The sequence below is a fragment of the Mirounga angustirostris genome, unplaced genomic scaffold (assembly GCF_029215605.1).
Source record: "Mirounga angustirostris isolate CCGP_5_RB_7025 unplaced genomic scaffold, mMirAng1.0.hap1 SCAF_5, whole genome shotgun sequence".
Lineage (NCBI taxonomy): Eukaryota > Metazoa > Chordata > Mammalia > Carnivora > Phocidae > Mirounga > Mirounga angustirostris.
Genome location: NW_026991713.1, coordinates 9,404,167 through 9,426,177, shown reverse-complemented (window position 1 = coordinate 9,426,177; position 22,011 = coordinate 9,404,167). Strand labels below are relative to the sequence as shown.

General features: G+C 50.3%; 1 pseudogene; it reads left to right on the top strand.

Moving 5' to 3' along the window:
* The first annotated feature begins 3,123 nt into the window (after positions 1 to 3,123).
* On the top strand, positions 3,124 to 5,044 carry LOC123844997 (suppressor of cytokine signaling 5-like; annotated as a pseudogene).
* The last annotated feature ends 16,967 nt before the right edge of the window (positions 5,045 to 22,011 follow it).

Genomic DNA, 22,011 nt, shown 5'->3' with positions numbered 1-22,011 from the left:
CACCTTCATTTCAGCCCTTATTCCTCTGACGGTCAGGCCACAGCATTTACTGAACACTTGTTATGTGCCAGGCACATACACTTGTGGGTAAACAGTCATAAGTAATAGGTTACACTTCAAAAAAATTAAATAATCGCAGAAATAGACACTGACAAATTGCAATGAATGCCCCGAAGGGAAGTCCAGGAAGTCAGTGAAGAATAATGCTGGGGGGGGGGGGTGCTGGTTTACGAGGGGCTGAGCACAGAGACCCAGAGAACAAATAGGAGCCAGGCCAGGAGACGGCAGGGAGAGGGAGGGGTGGCGGGGGCGCATCTAAATCAGTGATTTTTCATCTCAATCCCCAGGAGCAAAGCACAGGGCCGGGCCGATTAGATGTCTGGGAGATTTTAGGGATGAATGAGTGACTGACCGAACGTTAAGAGGCCGAAAGAGACAGGTGGGGAGATCAGAGGCAGAGGTATAGGGGCGTCAAGGACACTGGGTGCCCCTTCACAAATGTGCACCTCCAGCTGACCGGAAATGAGGTTTGGGGCTCCTGGAAGCACAGACCCCATCACCTCCAGCAGCGAGTGTGCAGAGGCCCGGGCCAATCATTCCTTCCTTGGTTCGTTTTCACAGTTGGTAAATATTAATTGAGTATGAACTGCATGCCAGGTCCATAGTAGGGGCCCTTCCCTTCGTCCCTCATTCATTTCCAATTCCCAGTGACTATTTCAACTTCCGGGATCTCTGGACATTTAAGTCTCTCCCTGCTTCTGGATGTTTCCCCGCCCCATACCCCCAGTCCCCGTCCACCGGACCAGGCAGGACTCTCCCGTGATCACGGGGGAAATCCCAGGGAAACTTGGGTTATACTGTCTGGCTGTTTGCAAGCCCGAACATGATTTAGAGGGCGGTTGTTCTCTTCGCCAAAATACTGTCTGCTTTATCAGAGAATTCCCAATGCTATTTTCGTCTTCCCAGCAGGATTTCCCAGACACCGCTGGTGGGGGCTTGAGCAGGTATTGCTCTCGCAGGAGCAATAAGCCAGGCCTGGAGCAATTATGACAGTGGGTGCCCGAGAGCCAGCCACCCCTCGCCTTGGCGTAAACCCTGGGGCACGTTACACCCGGGTCTCCAGGGAGCATGGCCGAGAAGTTTCCGGCAACACTGCTAACAGCAGCTATGAAGTGGAGACAACCAGGCGTCCCTCACGAGGGAAATGCGTAAGGAATGTGAGGGATGCATGTGGAAGGGAGAAGACGTAGCCCATCTGTAAAACAACATGGGTCAACCCAAAAGACCTGGTCTTGAGTAAAAAAAGGAAAATAAAATGGGATGTCAGACGTGATCCCATTTGTGTAAACTTAAAAGGGATACACACACTCCCCAAAAGCTGCATGCTTGTTGAGGGTATATATTTAAGAGCATATCGTGAGTACATTCAAAGAGGAGTCTTTGGAGGGAGGAGATTCGGGGTAGGTTCAGGAATGAGGGGAGATGCACACACAGACTTTATATAAAATAAGAGAGGGCCTAGCATGGACAGTGAAAGCATATGAAGAACAAAAGATTTTAGTTAACGGAACAATCTCCACTTGAAATAAAAAGTAAAATTTAAATTTAAATTGGACTGCTTCTGAGAAGTAGTAGATGTACTTTTTATTATTCTTCCCACTAAGCGCAAATAAAACCTTAATCATGGTATATAAAACAAGCCCGAGGAGGCTCTGAAGGGAGGGGAGAAGGCAGATTAGCTAGGGATCGCAGGACCCAAGAAACAACACAGCAATGAGTTTCTTGGTTGTTGGAATTTTTTTTTTTTTATTTACCTCGTATATCTCAGACTCAAAGCTGAAGAAGCCAGCAATCTGGAAATGCCAAGAGGTTTGGCTATCAACCCCCCCCCCAAAAAAACAACAAAAGCCTACTCTATCAGCCAAAGAACCAGAAAAGAGGCAGCTAGCAAGACAGAAAAATTTTAGACAATAATTGGTATACTCCAGCCAAACCCTTCAGAAAAATCTGTGGCCCCATCCGTGCCAGCAAGACCACGTGGGAAACCTAGACATCCCCCTTCGGCAGTGTATAAGGTGCTCCAATCTCCCTGCCAGGGTGCTATCAGGGAAGGCCAAATAGTGGGCTGAGACTTGCCTCTCCACCTCCGCAGCAATAAGGAGCCTCACCAACTCTGGCATCAACAGAGGTCAAGTGGGGAATTCGGACTTCTAACCCGATTTGGCAGTAATGAGGCACTTCACTCACTTCCCCACTTCAGAAGCATCCCAGGCGACTAGCTAAAGCAGAAGGCTGCACAAGATTCAGAGTCTCATCCCATAATGCCCAAAATATCCAGGCCTCACTAGAAAATCACTCATCATGCCAAAAGCCAGGAAGATCTCAAGCCCAATGAGCAAAGATGCCCACACCAAGATAAGAGAAGTGTTACGAACACATCTGAAACAGATGAAAACAAAAGTCTCAGCCAAGAAACAAAAGATATAAACATTTAAAATACCATTTACAGGGTGCCTGGGTGGCTCAGTCGTTAAGCGTCTGCCTTCAGCTCAGGTCATGATCCCAGGATCCTGGGATCGAGCCCCGCATCGGGCTCCCTGCTTGGCGGGAAGCCTGCTTCTCCCTCTCCCACTCCCGCTGCTTGTGTTCCCTCTCTCGCTGTGTCTCTCTCTGTCAAATAAATAAAATCTTAAAAAATAAATAAATAAAATAAAATACCATTTATAGTTGCTCAAAAAAAATAAAATAAAATGCTTAGGTGTAAATCTAACAAAACACGTACACAGGACTTGCGTGCTGAAAACTCACGGAAAGCTGATGAAAGAAATCAACAAAGACAAAGAAATGGAAAGACATACTATGTTCGTGAAGATGACTCAAAATGGTGAAGATGTCAGTTCTCCCCCAATTGGCATATGGACTTAATACAATTCCTGTGAAAAGCTCCAGCAAAATGTTTTGTGGATATAGATAGACAACATTATTCTAAAACTGATATGGAAGAGAGGTACTTTCCATTCCAGTGGGGGTTGGAGGAGGGGAGGGAGGAAGGGGGGAAGGTGGCTGGGGAAGGGGGTGGTGAGGCATCCGGCAGAGTTGGGGTCCCCGGGCCCTGAGCTCAGTCCAGAGGAAGCGAGACTGCCCTCAACAGGGCAGTCGGCGGGGACAGATGGGACCATCTGCCTGACCGCAGGTGCCCCCGGATGAGGCCGCTCCACGCGCCCAAACCGACCTTATAATCAATGGATAAAGTGGGGAAGATGTGGGATCACTTCAAATACAGGTGTCAGAATCTCTTCGTTCATGAGGGAGGGAGCCGTGGTGAAGATGTGGACATGAACTCCAACAGATGTTTGTGAAAGAGAGAAACATCAGTATAGGAGACTCAACTCCTTAGCAACAAAGCAGTCCCTTAAGAGAAAACATTGCCTTGCAACTGAGAATAAGCCCTTCCAAGAATTCTTCTAGGAGAAACCAAAACTGTGCCACTAAAATTCCTCTGGTTGTTGAAATAAGCAGTGACAAGGATAATGATTCTTGTGTCACCTTAGGAGCGAGATTTGCAAGAAGAGAGTCCTACTCTGCGCATGCTCCGTGGGGTGGGAAGAAAAAACATTCCTGTTCTACAAAGACACAGAGTGCATTGGATACTGATAAAAAGTTTGGTAGAACTTCAAAGGAGAGAGAGGGTAAGGCGTAAGCTCCGTCCTCGATATGGACTGGTGTCCGCAGAACTGTCGGAAGCCGCCCTCTGAGACAGAGGTTGCCGGACGCTGTGGGCTTGTGTTTTCCCATGAGAGCTTACAGCAAGCAGTCAAAACCCCTCTTTTCTAATAAAAGAAAAATACACCTTTCTGAATTAAGGCTTGAGAAATGCCCATTTCCTTTGGGGCTGAGATTTAGCCCCAAAATGGCATTTGATTAAACAGCATACAGCCCCTTGTGAGCCCACACTCAAACTTTTTTTGATACATTGGATCCATCGTTGGTTTCTACAGAAGATGAAGAAGATAGGCTTCGAGAAAGAAGGTGGCTTAGTATTGAAGAGGGGGTTGAAGGTCAAGGTCCCAGGGTCCTGGGATCGAGCCCCGCATCGAGCCCCGCATCGGGCTCCCTGCTCGGCGGGAAGCCTGCTTCTCCCTCTCCCACTCCCCCTGCTTGTGTTCCCTCTCTCGCTGTGTCTCTCTCTCTGTCAAATAAATAAATTAAATATTAAAGAAAAAAAAAGAGGGGGTTGACCCTCCTCCCAATGCACAAATACACACATTTGAGGTCACCTCACAGGTTAATCCATTATGTAAATTGGGACCAAAGTCAGCTCCTGGAACGACTGAAGTAAGTGGGAACGATCCTGCAATTCCACAAGCTAATTGTGACTCAGAAGAGGACAACCACCCTGTGTCTGTAGTCACGTAGGCAGAAGGGACGTCAGGTGTCTGGAGACAGCCATGTCCACATTCGCAGACAGGGAGCTTGGAAAGTCCCCATGCAAATTGATTACATGCACTGCCGCGTGCCGACTTGCTTCAGATCACAGGGAATCCCTGCTACTAGGGAGAGAGGGACCGTTACAAAGCAGAAGCCCTCCTCGAAGGGAAACCGAAAGGCTCATTCCTGCTCAGGGACTCTGCGCAAAAGGACAACCTCTTCTCGGTGAGCTTCCGTGGCAACACCGACCCCTGCATGCCCAAACTGAACAGTGGAATCACAAGTTTAGTTTTGACGCCCATGACCCGTGTGTATTTCACTCCTCCACTGTAACAGGACTTTTAGAACATTATAAAGATCCTAGTTCTTGCATGTTTTTTGAACCACTGCTTACTAGATCACTCAACAGGACTTACCCTTTCAGCCTGCGATATATCTGGCAGGCAGTAATCTGTAGATGACTACCTGTGATGGAATTGATGGGCTCCCTTTACCATCAGTGTTGCAGGATTTTTTGAAAGAGTGTCATTATACGCCAAAAGCTAGAGTTCGCTGGTTAGAGCGAGAACCAGTCAAGGCAAAGGAAACTCTCCTGTCCCCAAAGGGCTTTAACTAGATCGGCTTTTATGTGCATCAGATGATACACCCAGATAGTAAGCACACATATCGGTGTTAGTTTTTTTTCAGTACAGTGTATAGGCTTAGTGTTAGTATCTGTCAGATGCGATCTGCTGTTACTTACTCAGATAAATGTGGTGCCTATTGAGACAACAGAAGACAGACCTACAGATGTTCAAGAAGGCTACAAAAACATTTTGTCGATTGAGCGAACTGTTCAGTTTTTAATGACTGTTGTGATCGAGTGAAACAACTCTGGGGCATTTGCTATGAAGAATTCTATTTCTTTCTCTTTTTTAAAGATTTTATTTATTTATTTAAGAGAGAGCATAAGCAGGGGAGAGGGGCAGAGGGAGAGGGAAAAGCAGACTCCCTGCTGAGGAGGGAGTCTGATGTGGGACTTGATCCTAGGACCCTGGGATCATGACCTGAGCTGAAGGCAGACGCTTAACCGACTGAGCCACCCAGGTGCCCCCAAAGAATTCTACTTCTTACTAAAGAAAAAATTATTAATATTGGATGAGTATTTTAACAGCGTGTTTAATGTTTGAAATTGTTATTTTTTCAAAGAATTTTTTATAACCTTCCAAAAGTGCTTTGTTTGTAGTTACTATAGATCAAGCTTTGGAAGTCCAAAAGATAAAGACTGCTTTCCTTTGATAAAAAAAGAAAAATGCAATTTCCTGGCCACAAGGGCATAGTGCAGTTCAGTGAAGTGGTGATAGAGTTTAGAGTCAGTCTCCTGTCTCTTCTGCAAAAGGTACTGTTAAGTAAACCAGGTTTTCTAAATAGTTGCTCTTAAAACTTCAGGTTTAGGGCGCCTGGGTGGCTCAGTTGGTTAAGCGACTGCCTTCGGGTCAGGTCACGATCCCAGGGTCCCAGGATTGAGTCCCGCATCGGGCTCCCTGCTCAGCGGGGAGTCTGCCTCTCCCTCTGACCCTCCCCCTTCTCATGTGCTCTCTCTCTCTCTCAAATAAATAAATAAAATCTTAAAAAAAAAACAAAACTTCAGGCTTATATAGAGTTGGTAGCAGAATTTTATTCTAAGGCCTTAGGTATTAATTTTTTTGTTTTTTTTGAGTGAGTGCTTTAACTTAAAACACATTGGGAAGAGCTGCAATGTAGTCTGTGTGTGTGTGTGTGTGTGTGATTTTTTTTTAAGTTAGTATGTGCAGTCTACTCGTTGATTAAATTTGGATCTTTTCCTGTGCCCAGGATGCATGTGTGTGTGTGTGTGTGTGTGTGATTTTTTTTAAGTTAGTATGTGCAGTCTACTCGTTGATTAAATTTGGATCTTTTCCTGTGCCCAGGATGCATTTGTGAACCATGAAGAAAGTGAGACTAGAAGATGCCCAAACAAGTCAAATGGTAACAGCAGTGGTTGCCAATGTTGAGATTATTGTTAAACTGCAATGAACAGTTTGGATGGCAGTATTTAGCTCTTTGCTGTAAACTCTCATAACTGAATTGCTTAAGTACAGTTTCTAGAATTTCAGTGCAGTTAATTTCTTTTTTTTTTTTTAAAGATTTTATTTATTTATTTGACAGAGAGAGATAGCGAGAGAGGGAACACAAGCAGGGGGAGTGGGAGAGGGAGAAGCAGGCTTCCCGCTGAGCAGGGAGCCCGATGCGGGGCTCGATCCCAGGACCCTGGGATCATGACCTGAGCCGAAGGCAGACGCTTAACGACTGAGCCACCCAGGCGCCCCCAGTGCAGTTAATTTCTAATGGAAAATCTGAAACCCTAATTGCAGATTTAAAAGATACTGTACAACCATTGTGTCTATAAATAACTTTACTTAGCACCTTTTGGTCACTTAGAATAGTATGCAATACTACTTGAGTGATCTATTTTGGAAGTAATGCCAAGTTCTAGTGTTTGCTTCTGAGTATTGAACTGAATTTACAGTTCTGTCCCAGACATTTTGCACTCGCCGAATCCATTCTTGTGCCTTTTTGTTAATGTGCTCTGGACCACTGGTGAGTACTCCTTGGTTTCCTTACCTGCTGCTACAGAAAGTTCTTTTACATCCTGATGGCTACTGCCAAGGCTACAAAAAAGAAAAGCTATATTTGTATGCAACATTAACCCTTTGACTGCTAATGTACATTTCTGCTTGCTGTGTCTTGTCATGGTTGCTTTTTTGTGCTAATAAAGTATGTTTGGTATAAAAAATAAAATAAAATAAAGTAAAATAAAATAAAACTGATATGGAAAAGCAAAGGAACCAGAATCACTGAAACAATTTTGAAAAAGAACAAGAGGAACCAGTCCACGTTTATCAAAAACCCGATATATAAAGCAGGTAAGACTTCTTACATACCTACAGTAAGCAAGACTGTAATATTGGCAAAGCAAGTGACACAGAGATCAATGGAACGAATTAGAGCACCCGGAAACAGACCATACAAATATTTGCATTACAAAACAGACTTTTAAGCAAATGTGTGGGAGCAATTAAACATCCAGAGGTTAAAAAAAAAAAAACAGAAACAAAGACACCTCGACCTAAGTCACACCTTACACAAAAATTAATTCAAAATGGACCAGAGGCTTAAATGTGAACTGTAAGACTAGAAAACTTTTAGAAAAAAACGCAGGAGACAAACTTGGGGATCTAGGGTTAAGCAACCAAAGCTCATACTGAGCACCAAAAGCATGAGCTATAAAAGGAAAGATTGATGAATTGGACTTCATCAAAATGTAAAACTCTTCCTTCGTGAAAGAGTCTCTTTTTTAAAAAAGATTTATTTATTTATTGGGCTGGGGCAGAGGGAGAGGGAGAGAGAATCTCAAGCAGACCCCCCTGAGCGCAGAGCCCAATCCTGGGTTCAATCTCACAGCTCTGAGAACATAATCTGGAGTCGAAATCAAGAGTGGGATGCTTAGGGCGCCTGGATGGCTCAGTTGGTTAAGCGACTGCCTTTGGCTCAGGTCATGATCCTGGAGTCCCAGGATCGAGTCCCGCATCGGGCTCCCCGCTCAGCAGGGAGTCTGCTTCTCCCTCTGACCATCTCCCCTCTCATGCTCTCTCTATCTCATTCTCTCTCTCAAATAAATAAATAAAATCTTTAAAAAAAAAAAAAGAGTGGGATGCTTAACCCCCTGAGCTACCCAGGAGCTCCCATGGAAGAGTCTCTTAAAAAGCTGAAGAGCAGAAAGCTCTTGATTTTGGGTTGGGTCATGATCTCGGGGTGGTGAGATTGAGTCCTGTGATGGCCCGCACTCAGAGGGCAGTCTGCTTGCGATTCTCTTCCTCTGCCCCTCCCCCTGCACTTGCTCACACTCTCCCTCTCAAATAAATAAATTAATTAAAAAAAAAAAAGCTGAAGAGAAACTACAGACTGGGAGGAAATACTTGCAAACCACTTCTCTGACCAGGGACCAGTGTCTAGAACCTGTGAAGAACGCTCAAAATTCAACAGCAAAAAGGAAAAAAAAAGAAAAAAGAAAAAAATCCAGTTGGAAATTGGGCAAAACACATGAAGAGACATTTCACCAAAGAGGATATGCAGATGGCAGATAAGTGCATGCAAATATGCTCAACATCATGAACCAGGAGTGAAATGCAAATTAAACCCCAATGAGCTATGACTGTACACTGATCAGAATGGCTAAAATTAAAAAATGGTAACAAGACCAAATGTTGGTGAGGATGCAGAGAAACCGGGTCACTCACACACTGCTGGTGGGAACATGAAAAGGTACAGCCACTCTGGAAAACGTTTGGCAGTTTCTTTAAAAATTAAATATGCAGGGGCGCCTGGGTGGCTCAGTCGGTTAAGCGTCTGCCTTTGGCTCCAGTCATGATCCCAGGTCCTGGGATCGAGCCCCGCATCGGGCTCCCTGCTCAGTGGGAAACCTGCCTCTCCCTCTCCCGCTCCCCCTGCTTGGGTTCCCTCTCTCGCTGTGTCTCTTTCTGTCAAATAAATAAATAAAATCTTAAAAAAAAAAAGACATTATTAGCCAGCATCACCTCCCTCTTCCCCTCCCCGAGCCCCCACTGCCTGAGAGCTTGTGGCTGATGCCCAGTTTCCGGGGACCGAGCTGCCCTCCAAAGTGCAGCTGTGACTGGGGGGCCAGGACCCCAGCACCACAGCCGTCACCTCCGAGGGAACTTAGGGGAACTGGAGCCAGATGCTCACAAGCAGGCAACGGGAAATGTGGATACCAGAAAATATAAACTGCTCAGCTAGACATAAACCCTGGCAGACCTCCAGGGTGGACTAGGACGGAGATGGTGTGTGAGGACAAAGGAGGGATACCTAAATCGCAGGAACCAGCACGGGTTCTCGGAGGAAGAGTCATGGTGGCTGGCCAAATGTTTGGGTTTATACAGGCCAGCTGGCTGGGGACTCCCAGGAAAAGCCAGGGACCCTACATGTGGAAAGAGCACACAGTGAGTGCCCCTCTCAGACATCCTCGCGCTGAGACAGAGAAGTGGGGCTGGGGGTGTGGCCCCTGGTGGAGTAAGCGAGCGGGTTTGTAGACGGTAGCGATGAGCAGCGTGTGCTGGTCCACGCGGGACCACACGCATCCTTCTGTTATTGATGATCGCTGGAAAATGCCTGGGTCTACAAGATGCTTTGTTTTTGTTTTTTTAGCAGTCTGTCTCTGTCCCTTCTGTCTCTGTGCCCCTGCCTGCCCACTGCCCCCCGCTCCCAACTACTTACAGAATTCTCCTTTCCCAAACCTTTCCTAGGGCTAGGAAGGACCTCAAAGGATTGTCTGGTGCTGCCTTGAGACCCCGAAGGTGAGATGGCAAACCCCTGTTCTACAGTCCAGGGTGCTGTCCCTTAGAGATGGGACCTGCTCGCCCTATCACGCAGGAGGCCAGGATCAGAACTCAGGCATCAGCTCTCTGCCCGGCTTCACTTGGTCAGGGTTGGGAAAAAGGAAAGCCCCCACTGCACCTGGAGAAATGAGGGCCAGAGTCCCCTGCCCCAGCGCCGCTCTCTGTCCCCACAGCCATGACGTGGCTCAGTCACGTTCAGCCAGCAGTGCACGGCGAGAGCCCACGATCTGCCAGACACAGCCGCAGACTCTGAGAAGGCGGCAATGACCAGAACAGACACGGACGTCCTTGCCCCCAGGGCTCACATTCACACCTGCGCCTCTGGTCTCACCACCCATCCTCCATCCTCCATCCGAGGCCATCTGAGACTCCTGGAGACACACAGGGGCACTGTCACCTGTGGGCCTGTGGGCTTGGACCTCCTATTTGTATAACGCCTACACTGGCTTTTGAGGTTATTTCCAAATAAATCTACATGCAGTCACTGAATGGTATGTTGTGTTATGTTAATTTGATCCATGTAAGATATCTAAAATAGCACAAATTTGCTAACCCCAGTTGGATATTTCTTCATGCTTTCAATATAACCAAAAGCCTCAACAAAATAAAAGTTTCCAGGCCTCTCTGGACCTGCATGAGGTTCAGGGACACCAGCCCCCTCCTGATCGGTCCCACAGCTTCCCCTGCCATAGACCCCTGTCCCTCCTGTATTCTCCTTTCTGGAATGGGGAAGAAAAGAATCCTGCCCGGAGGAGAGCAAGAGGGCTACAGTTTGAGTCCTGACCCCACCAGTTACTTGTAAGACTTTGAGTCAGTTCCCTCTTCCTTTGTGGCTTCAGTTTCCCCATCTGTGAAATGGGAACAGGGTGATGACCTTCACGGTCCCTTTCAACACCAACTGTATGATCTCCCTGACCGCACTTGAGCTCCCCAACGTCCGTGTCTCTCCCCAATTCGTGGTCCTCGTGTGCACACAGTAGGTCTTCAGGAAACAGGTGCAGGATGCCGTTTCCAGGTCGCCGACCCTGTGGCCATTGGGACCTGGCCATAGAGCAAGCTGGTTTTCTCTGGGAGCTCTGGCCACCTTCATGGCTCCTGGGCCAGGACTCCTGACCCACAGGCATGAGCTGGGTGACCCCATCACAACGCTCTGGTCCAGGGCCTGCTCAGAAGATTCACAACTGGCTCAGGGCCAGGAACTTTGCTGAGCTGACCCCAAGCTTTCCCCTCCACATGCTCTTCCTCTCAAAGTGTGGCTCCTGGACCCGCAGAGCTGGCCTCACCTGGGGCTTGTTAGAACACCGAGAACCCGCGTTGGCTCCTACAAGTTAAGTATTCCTCCTTAATCCTCACAAGCCGTCTGCTTCCTTGTCCACCCTGGAGGTCTGCCAGGGATTCTGTCCAGCTGTCCAGTTTATATTTCCTTTCTTTTTTTTTTTTTAAGATTTTATTTATTTATTTGACAGAGAGAGGGAACACAAGCAGGGGGAGTGGGAGAGGGAGAAGCAGGCTTCCCGCTGAGCAGGGAGCCCGACGTGGGGCTCGATCCCAGGACCCTGGGACCATGACCTGAGCCGAAGGCAGACGCTTAACAACTGAGCCACCCAGGCGCCCCACAGTTTATATTTTCTAGGATGCACATTTCCCTTCTTGTCAACATGTGAAACATTTGCCTGCCGTTAGCCTCTGACTCCAGTTTCCTCGGAGGGGATGGCCGTGGTTCTGATGCCCTGGCCGAGTCAGAATCTGCGTTCTGACAAGATCCCTAGGGGATTCTTTTGCACATCAAGGTTCGAGAAGGGTCGTCTCTTAGCCAAGAAGCCCAAATCCCCCTACCCAGCCCAACATGCTTGTTTGGTCACTTAATCCATCAGTGATATGTTTGCTAAGTGAATTCCAGCACCTTTCACTGTGAGGGTCTCTTGTTGGGGAGGAATCTAGTACTTCCCAGGTGAGCATCCAAGGAGCCACTGGGCTCCCATGTTCTGCAGCATCAGCCCCCAGGGGGTCAGCACAGACCCAGAACCCAGGCCCTACCCATCTGCTCCAGAGGACTGACCCAACCCGGCTGCGACCAGGTGGTCCCATCAGTTGGGGTCCTGCTGCAATGAGCTCAAACTTTTATTTTATTTTATTTTTAAAGATTTTATTTATTTATTTGAGAGAGAGAGCATGAGCAGGGCCAGAGGGAGAGGGAGAAGCAGGCACCCCGCTGAGCAGGGAGTTGGATGAGGGGCTCAATCCCAGGACCCTGAGATCATGACCTGAGCAGAAGGCAGATGCTCAACCGACTGAGCCACTCAGGTGTCCCGAGCATTGTCCTCATTTTATTTTATTTTTTTAAGATTTATTTATTTACTTGAGAGAGAGAGAACGAGAGCACAGAGGCAGAGGGAGAGGGAGAGGGAGAAGCAGGCTTCCCGCTGAGCAGGGAGCCCGATGCCGGGCTCAATCCCAGGACCCTGGGATCACGACCTGAGAGGAAGGCAGACACTTACCCGACTAAGCCACCCAGGTGCCCCAAGCTCTTTTAAAGGCCAGAAAGCCAAGGCATGTCTGCCCACCTCAACTCAGCCTCCTCCCCCTAACGCAGGAACACACACATGCACACACTCACACACCAGGCCCTGGTTAAACCTCCTGTGAGTCATAGGGTGACTCACAGGCACACACACACCCCCACCCCGCTCTTCAAGGGGGGAGACTGGGAAAGTGGGAGGGGAAAAGAGGTGTGTCAGAGCCAAACCTGAGAAAAGCAACTTTGGACCCAGCTGGGCTGAGGAACTCCCCGGACCAGGGTTGGGGGTCTGGGCCTCCTGCCTGTGCTAGCCTGGGAAACAAGCAAGTCACCGAGTCAGCAAGTCCTTTCTGGCTCACGAGCCCCACAGGACAGCGTTGGGGAAGTCACTACAGTGCAAGGCGGTGGGGGGAGGTTGGGTGGAGGGGGGATGACATCGGGACAGGCACCACCCCCAGCTTCACAGGGAGTTCTTGGGGTGGGAGCCATTCTGCCTGGCAACCAACCACCTCCAATAAACCCACGGACACCCCCACCCCAGCCCTGACCTCAGCGACAGCATTCTCACAGAAGGCCTATATCCACCCAGGGGGCTGTTTGTAGACAGGGCTGGGAGTCACTGGATTTCCTAAGATGAGCAGATGCAGCCTAGGCCTGGCAGGGGCCCGACCACACCAGTTTGGGTGTCCTGTTATCTGCCGCTCCTCCCATCCCCACCCGTCCCAGGACGTGGGCTTCCTATGGGACAAGAGCAGATGAGGGGTGGGCTGGGGGAATGTGCGGCCTGGGGGTGGGACCCCTGGTGTCGGGACGGCCACACCACCCACCCCCTTGAGACCTGGGGCCCACCTCAGTTTTCCTATTTGGGTAATTTCCTGCCATCACTGACTCTTCTAGTGGCCCAGGAAAGAAAAAGGGGGGTGCCCTGGGACTGCCCTTGGCAGGGCTGGCGGGAAACAGGAATCAGGAGGAGGAACCTTGGAAAAGTGGACACTTCTTCCTGACCCCAGCTGCTGGGAGAGAGGCCCGAAGTCCCACTCCCCCCACTCAAAACCCCCTCCACACCCAGGGTCATGCTCTGGGCTGAACCCTGGACCCCGTTCTTCCACCCAGCCGGGCATATTTGGGGAGCAGGTGAGCCGTGCCTGACCGGAGACTGCCGGGGAGGCAGAGGTGGGCAGTGGGGTCGCCTGGGTCTGGGAGCTTCTCCCTAGCATTGCCCAACGGCTTCCCAGGCCCCCAACAGGTGGCCGTGGAGCAGGGCTGGGGGAGGCCTCAGGCGGCCCCCACGCCCCTGCTTTCCGCTTTGATTAGCAGAAACATTCCTACATCTGTCTCAGGAAGACAGCCTGCTCCCATCGTCAATCACCCAGGAAACGCAAACACATTCCGGCTGCGCCCTGACCTTCTTCCCACAAAGTCATGGGCACCCTCAGGGCTCTCCACCCCCACCCCAGAGCCAAGAGGACAGGTGTGAGGGAGAAGCCCCCCCCCCAACTCCCGCCCCACCAGACCTCAGCTTCTGCCACAGCAGAGGAAGGTCTGAATCACAGCCTTCACTACCTAGCCTCCCTCCTTACACACCACACACACACACACACACACACACGCTCAGGAAAACACAGAGCTGCCAGCAAAACACGGATCCACTCAGCCACGCCCACAGACAGCTGTGCACACACAGACCACTGAGCATGAACCACAGAGAAGGGGGCAAATGCACACACAGCTTTGGCCCCTCCTGGGCTGAGCGGCTAGAAGGCGGAGATCCCAGCTCTCCCGTATCTGGCACATAGTAGGTCTGCAGTGACTGGCACATGGTACTGGTCACCTTTGGACCCTCCCTGGGTCATACCTATTTTTTTCCATTGTCCTCTCTGCCTCCTATGATATGAGCTCTGCATGGACAGATCTTTCTCCCGTTCACAGATGCACCCCAGTACCCAGCATGGGGCTTGGCATTTAGTAGGTACTCGGTGAACATTTGTGAATGACTGGGCAGCCCCATCCGGACACAGCACCACCCACTGACCTGCAGTCACCACCCCATCCCCAGAGCCAGGCTCCCCAGTAGCTGCCTGCTTCCCAAGAGAACAGCTGTGACCTCACTACCTTCCTGGGACCCAGGGCACCCCAGGCCCTACTTCCTCCCTTGGCTCAGACCCTATGACCCTCTAGCCTCATCTCCCCTGCCAGCTCCTGACCCCTGTCCTAGGACATGATCCTGCCCACCCCACCTCTGGCCCCTGGCTGATCCACCTGCCACAGGCTAGCCTCCCTCAAGGTCAGGTTCACTCCTCCCTCCCTTCAAGGTGTCCTCCATAATCATCCTGGGCCATGCCGGTCTCTCCCGACCTGTGCAGGGAACAGGACACCCTCAGTCCCTGTCTCAGGGGCCCAGGGTAAATGGGCAATGACAACACAGGGGGCAGATGAGTACCATGATGGGGGGCATGCAGGCGGCTGGGGGGGATCCGAGGAGGTGATGCCCAGCAGAGACAGCTCCCTTCAGTTACCTTTGGCTCTTCCTGTGGACGGAGGCCTTGGCGCGCCTGTCAGTGGGCACCACTGCGCATCCCACCTCTTCTCCTCCAGCCATGCAGAACTCCTGTTCCCCGAGCTCCTGAGCACGCCCTCCTCCAGTCCACGCTCAGACCCACAAGGGAGAAACACGCGCTCCTTGGTCTGTGCCGCTGAGTTTGGAGTTGGCACCATAGGGTTAGGGTGGCCATCGCGGACTGAACAGCCCTACTGTTTGCTAAGCTCGTATGTGCACTTGTTTATTTGATACCCTATTATCATTACCTCCCTTTTTCAAAAGAGGACACTGAGGCACAGAGAGGCTACCACATGCCTGAGGGAGGGGCAGAGGCAGCTGGATTCCAGAGCTTGAGCACTTGAACATCGTGCTGCTCCTCAGTAACCACACCTCCTTCCCCAGAATCAGGGGCTGGGGCTGGGGTTCTGCTCCCAGGTACGTCTTCTTGCTTTCTTCTCTCTGGCCGCAGTTAACTCGTTCCTCACCCGGGGAGCCCTGGTCTCCAGGAGAGAGGCCCACAACAACCCTCCTCCCCAGCCAAAGCCCTCATGGTCCACAGAGCAATTTCACAGGCCGCGTCTCATTTAATCCTCCCAAGAGCCTGGGGAGACAGCTGTCTCTCCCTCCATCTTATACATGAAGGGACATTCAGAGAGTCGCACGTCTTGCCCGTGGGTGGAAAAGAATATGAGGTCAGATAAAAGTGAATATTTACTGGGCTATGAGACAGTGTATTCTATAGGAATGCATTCAGTTGCAAGAACAAGAAACAAAAATCCAACTGATAATTGGTCGAGGGAAGAAAGATAGGGGGTTTTTTTCTTCCATCCCAAGAAATTAGGATGGTAACCCTGGCATTGTCAGGGGGCTTGACAATGTCAGTCCTGGGGTTTCTTTAGCATCCTTATCACCTCATTACTGCAAAATGGCAGCTGATCCTCCAAACATCGTGTCTGCATTCAAAGCAGGAAGAAGGGAGAATAGGGAAGGGCTGTGTCCCTGTAAGTATCTGTCTTTTTACTGAGGAGGCGCCTCACTGTCACCCTCCTTCCATACCTGACAGATCTCCTCTTGCACCCCATTAGTCAGAGTAGGGTCACATGGCCACACTTAGCCCAACCACGGGTCCAAGGGACTCCGATGTTCATGAATGGGTTAGGCCACCCACAGTCCATCCTCTGATGCTGAGATCACAGCATTTCTGCTGGCCCCATAAGCAGATCAGGGTTCTGTTTATCAGGAAAAGGGAGGATGGGCACCGGTCAGGTGAGGCAACAGGCAAGGTGTACTCCCGCAGATGGCGTGCTAAGCTATTCATATACATCATCTCACTTGGGCCTCGTGCAACCTTATAAAGCTAGGACTGCTTTATGCCAATTTTGCAAATGAAGAGAAAAAGCTAGTGAGTGCAGAGCTGGTCTGTGTTCTTAACCATTCTACCGGACTGCCAGGTCATGAAGGACTCAGACCCCCGAAAGCAGGAAATTGTCCAAAGGGACCCTGTCAGGCCCCGCTCACCACCCACCTCACCACGCACCTGCCGTCCCCTGGCTATGAGTGTGCAGGGTCGGGGTGCCTGAGTGCGCACGTCCAGACAGCCGACTGCGCCACTGTCTGGGAGAGCAGGCATGTGCTCCCACGGTGCTCACTGCCGCCGCAGGTGAGGGCTGCACCCCTACTTCTTTTTCCTTCATCCATCCAATGTCTGCCAGTGCCAGGCACCCAGTCAGGCCTCAGTGGGGGGGATGTGGGGTACAGATTGGCGGCTCAGGCACAGATCCTGCCCTCAAAGACAGATCTTGCCACCCGGTGTCTCTTAATTCAGGGAAATCTGGGGTGGAATGTTTGAAGGGGTTCAGTGGAGAGAGAGCTCATTTCTGGCCAGGGGAACTCCAAGGGCAGATGGAAATCTTGCAAAACTGAAATTCTGTGCCCATTAAACACAAACTCCCCATTTTTCCCTCCCCCCGCCTCCCGGGGACCCCCATTCTGCTCTCTGTCTCTATGAATGTGACTGTCCCAGGGACCTCATGTAAATGGCATCAGACGGTATGTGTCGTTTTGTGTCTGCCTTATTTCACTGAGCATCGTATTCCCAAGGTTCAGCCATGTTGGAGCCGGTGTCGAGTTCCCTTCCTTTTTAAGGCTGAATAATAGTCCCTTGTAAGAATATACTACATTTCGCTTATTCATTCATCTATCAACGGGCCCTTGGATTGCTTCCACCTCTCAGCTACTGTGAATAATGCTGCTGCGAACATGGGTGTACCAATAAATCTTGGAGACCATGATTTCAGTTATTTTGTGTATATGCCCAGAAGTGGAAGGGCTGGGTCATATGGTAACACGGCTTAATTTTTTGAGGAGCTGCTGACTTTTTAAGAGGGGCAGAGACTTGGGCAGGTCGACACACCCCGTGCTAGCCTAGAAGAGATGAAAGAAGCGTGCTACAGAACGAGACAGGCATTTGGCTTTTGTTTTGGTTCATCGTTTTGCCCGCCCACTCTCTGAACCCCAGTCGTGGACCCATGGATCACCCTCCTGTCTAGAAACTAGAAGTATCAGCCACCCGTGTTCTCCGACTCCATTGCAGATGGGGCCTTCAGAGCTCACGAACCCAAGAACTGAAAACAAAACTCATGCTGGGAGGAAGCAGAGCACCTCTCCGCTGAGTTTTAGGACAGCGGTGCCCAGTGCAGGGCGTTGGGTGTGGGCTATGCTGCCCACCAGGGGGCTGTTCAGAGTGTTGACCTCACGGGCTGAGAGGATTGGTCCTGTTTGCAGACCACAAGCCCAGGTCTTCAGCTCACTTATGATTTATGAGTCACCCAACATCCTTTGAATATCTTTTTGAATATCTGTTCTTTGAACATCCTTTTCTGCTTAAGTTAACCGGAGTTGGTTTCTGTTGCCCACAACAAAGAATGGTGCCTTATATAGAAATTGGTGCCCAGAGTGGTTGCAGGCGATGGATGTTGAAGGAAATTCAGAGAAGCTGGCATTGGGTATCTGGACTGCTTGGGACTGAAGACACTAAAAATTCAGCACAGGGGCGCCTGGGTGGCTCAGTCGGTTAAGCGACTGCCTTCAGCTCAGGTCATGATCCTGGAGTCCTGGGATCGAGTCCCGCATCGGGCTCCCTGCTCTGCGGGGAGCCTGCTTCTCCCTCTCCCCCTCCCCCTGCTTGTGTTCCCTCTCTCGCTGTGTCTCTCTCTGTCAAACAAATAAATAAAATCTTTAAAAAAAAAAAATTCAGCACAGAAGAAGGGATAAGCTCTAGAATCCTCCGGCATGCAGAGGGAAAGCAGGAATTCAGAGTCACCACCAAGAATCACCTGGAATGAAGAGCCTGCCAAAAGCAAGACTCAGACTGAGGCTCCATCACCTTGGAAGAGGTGAGGGTGAGACTGTGGGTAGAGGCTGCTGGTTCTCACGGGGCTGGACTGTTGAAGAAACGGAAGACAAGCTCCCAAATCCTAGACTCTTGGCTCAAGACCCGGATCATAAACTGAGGACTTCCGTGCTAAGAGTACCCCTGAATTCTTGCAGCTACCAGGCTGAGATAGCAAAAAACGAAACCTAATGTTTGAGCCTGCACAACGGTGAGTTACCTCAGTGGCTACGGCCACAGCCTCACCAGCTCTGCTCCGTGGAAGTCAGACCCTTGACTGGGAAAGCGTGAACTTGGTGTTTGCATGGAGCCGTGTGGGAGGGTTTGGAGTGATGAACCCCTGGAACCCCTGATTCCCGCCGAGCCCCCTTGCAGGCTGAAGCAGCCTGTCCTTGCTGTCTGATAATGCTGATCCTGCCTTAACGGGGCCCCTTTAATGACCCTCCTCCACGACCCCCATCCCCCCCCATGTTTTCAGACCACAGTCGGGTCCCCAGACTGGGCAGGACTGAATATCAACCCCAAACCAAAATCTGGGCAAAACTTTGCTGTTTCATAGGATCAAAAATCTGGAGACAGTGTGTGAATGGATCCACTGAGCTAAATTTATACCCACGGGCCATTCTGGATTCAGGGTGTGGGTCTCAGCTGGGGGTGGCTCTAATTGTTTCCAGGGCTGGTTTGGGGTTGGCAGGTACGCTGCTGAAGCCTGACTCAGCGGGGGCCCGTGCTCACTGAGATGGAGGGGACAGAAATGCCCAGGTATAATGGAGAGACAGAGTTGTGAATTAACCATGGGTGACCCACGGCACCTAGCCACAGCCCCTTCACCAAGACGGCGTGAACCGCCTTGTGGAGGCAGCCCAACAGCTTTTAGAAGGCCTCAGTGTCCCGACTCCTGATTTCTAGGGTGGAAACCAAGACCCTGGGAGGTAAAGTCTCCGTGGCAGCAATGACTACCAGGGGCAGGGTGGGCTCGTCACTCTAATAGTAGCAGGACCAAGCAGCCATCCCGATGGTCTGACCAGCGGGGACTCAGGGGGCTAACGGATCACGAGATCCCCAGGGCAAGAATGGATCAGCGACCTCCAAGGACATGTGGCTTTTATAACCAGACAGACCTGGATCTGGTCAATGGAAGCCTGACTAGAGCCCTTTCCCCCAACACCCCTCCCACCTCGGGTGGTCAGAGACAAGCCCTCCTCCACCCCCAGACTGAGTCTGTCCACTAATCTCCCTCACACTGCCCCACGGGGACTATGGCCATTTATAGGAGAATCCGGCTCTGGGGAGCAGGGGGAGGGGGTTTGAGCCTCACTGAGTCCTTGTTTCCTCATCTGTAACACGAGGACAATAACATCTGCCTGAAAGGATTGTCGGGTTAATTGAGTGGAATAACGGGACAGTGGCTGGAACATAAACTCGCATTGCCTGCAGCTGAATTTTAATCCCTCTGTGATTTTGTGTTCATTCTTTCATTTGTTCCCATCTTCACTCCACTGCACTATCATCGGCCCTGTGCTGGGCACTGAGAGTTCAAAACTAACAACCCCTACCAGTGACTGAGGGTAAAGTACGTGCCTGGAGCAGTGCTCGGCCTCCATGTCTCTAACCTAGGCAACAGCTCTGCAAGGTCACATGGCAGGAGGTAGCAATGCTGGGACAGGGACCTAGTTGAGTTCTATTGTTGTGTTTTCTCCACTGTGGCACCAAGCTCCTCCGAAGTTAATAAAATGAGGCGGCAAATACAGAGCTTGGGACATGGTGAAAGTGATAGAGAAAGGAGGGTTATGGCTCAAAGAGTGGGGGAATGGATGGACAGATGGATAGATGGATGCATGGATGGATGGATAGGTGAGTGAGTGGATGGATGGGTAGATGGATGAATGAATGGATGGGTGGATGGACGGATATATGGATGGGTGAGTGAGTGGATGGGTGGGGAATGCATGGATGGTGGGTAAGTAGATGAATGGATGGGTGAGTGAGTGGATGGATGGGTAGATGGATGAATGAATGGATGGGTGGATGGACGGATATATGGATGGGTGAGTGAGTGGATGGGTGGGGAATGCATGGATGGTGGGTAAGTAGATGAATGGATGGGTGAGTGAGTGGATGGGTTGGGAATGCATGGATGGTGGGTAAGTAGATGAATTGGATGGGTGGGTGATAGATAGAGAAATAGAGACACAGAGAGAGATAATGACTAGATAGACTTAGAAGATGGTTTTGACATGACCTCTAATCCTGGAGGATCTTCCAATCAAGGAAGATGCAGTGCTAAGCATGGACCTAGCTGGGAAACTGAAATATCTGCAGTTAGTAACACTGTCAGAGCCTGCCATTTTCCAGCCACAAACATAGTGTGTGAAGATCAGCCAGGCAAGCTGTGACTTGGGGCAGACACACTTGATCGCCTGAATAACAGACCTTTTTGTTCATTTGTTCAACAGGCGTACTAGCACCTAGTACCAGGCAGTGTCCTAGGCTACGGGCATAGAGTAGTGCACAAAATACCTCCACGTGGAGATTCCAATATGGGGTGGGGGAGGGTGCGGACAAGGATGATCTACATATAGAATGAGCCAGATGAGAGTGAGCACCATGAAGATAAACAAAGCAGGGCAAGAAAGGAGGGCTCTGGAGGCCCAAAAGGAAGGAGTGAGGCCCAGATCTGGAAGGAGCAGCAACTCTCCCAGGATCGCAGTAACTTACGCAGCTAGATCAGACTAGAACCCAGGCGATGCACAGGTGTTGGGGTTCTGGGGTTCCTGATCTGATGCTACAGGATGGTGGAAACACACCAGATATGGTGTCAGCAGAGTAGGGTGCTGCTGGGATCCAGGCAGTCAGGAGCTGCGTGATCTCAATCCCCTAAACCCCTTTGCCATCATGTCACTGTTCATTTTTCCCTCCACTCCTTGAAACAACCCTGTATTTTCACAGATATTTTACTTTATACGCGGTCAATGTTCACTCTTTTGTTTTCTGGAGGCAGTAGATGCTAAGCCTCTAAAGAAGGCCCCGGTTTTGCTCTAGCTGAGGGAGGACAGCTGCTGGCTGGGACACAGAAGGCTCCTCAGGAGAAAGGAGATCTGAGCAGGCCTCAAATAGAGGAGAAGCATTCATAATGTGATGCCAAATGCCCAGATCAGCCTGGTGGCCACATCCTCTCTTTCCTAGAAAGAAGGGGGCTATTTATCAGGATTAGGTTCAATTACAAAGGACAGAAAACCCAAGATATGAGTAGCTCAAACAGAAAGAAATTTCTTCCTTTCTTATGTAAAAACTCCCGGGGGTGCCTGGCTAGCTCAGTTGGTAGAGCATGGGACTCTTGACTTCAAGATCATGAGTTCAAGGCCCACGTCGGGCACAGAGCTTACTTGGGGGGGGGAAAATGAATAAAAACTCCTAAGCTAGGTAGTCAGGTGGCAGGGACCTGGCCCCTTCTGTCTTGCTCCACCAGTCTCAGTATTTGGCTTTAACCTCATGGCTCAAGATGGCTACTTGAGTACCAGACATCATGTCTGTATCACAGCAACAGGACAGAGGAAGGGATAAAGAAGGGAATGCCTTCTTCCCAGCAGAGGGGTTTCTAGAAGAATGCTATTTTAGGTTAGCAGTTCTAAGACCTAGAGAGGGCCCACCAGGCCCCTGGAAAGCCCACAGGCTTGGCACTGCTGCTGCCTGAGATGGCATCTGGGGAGGGGAGAGATGC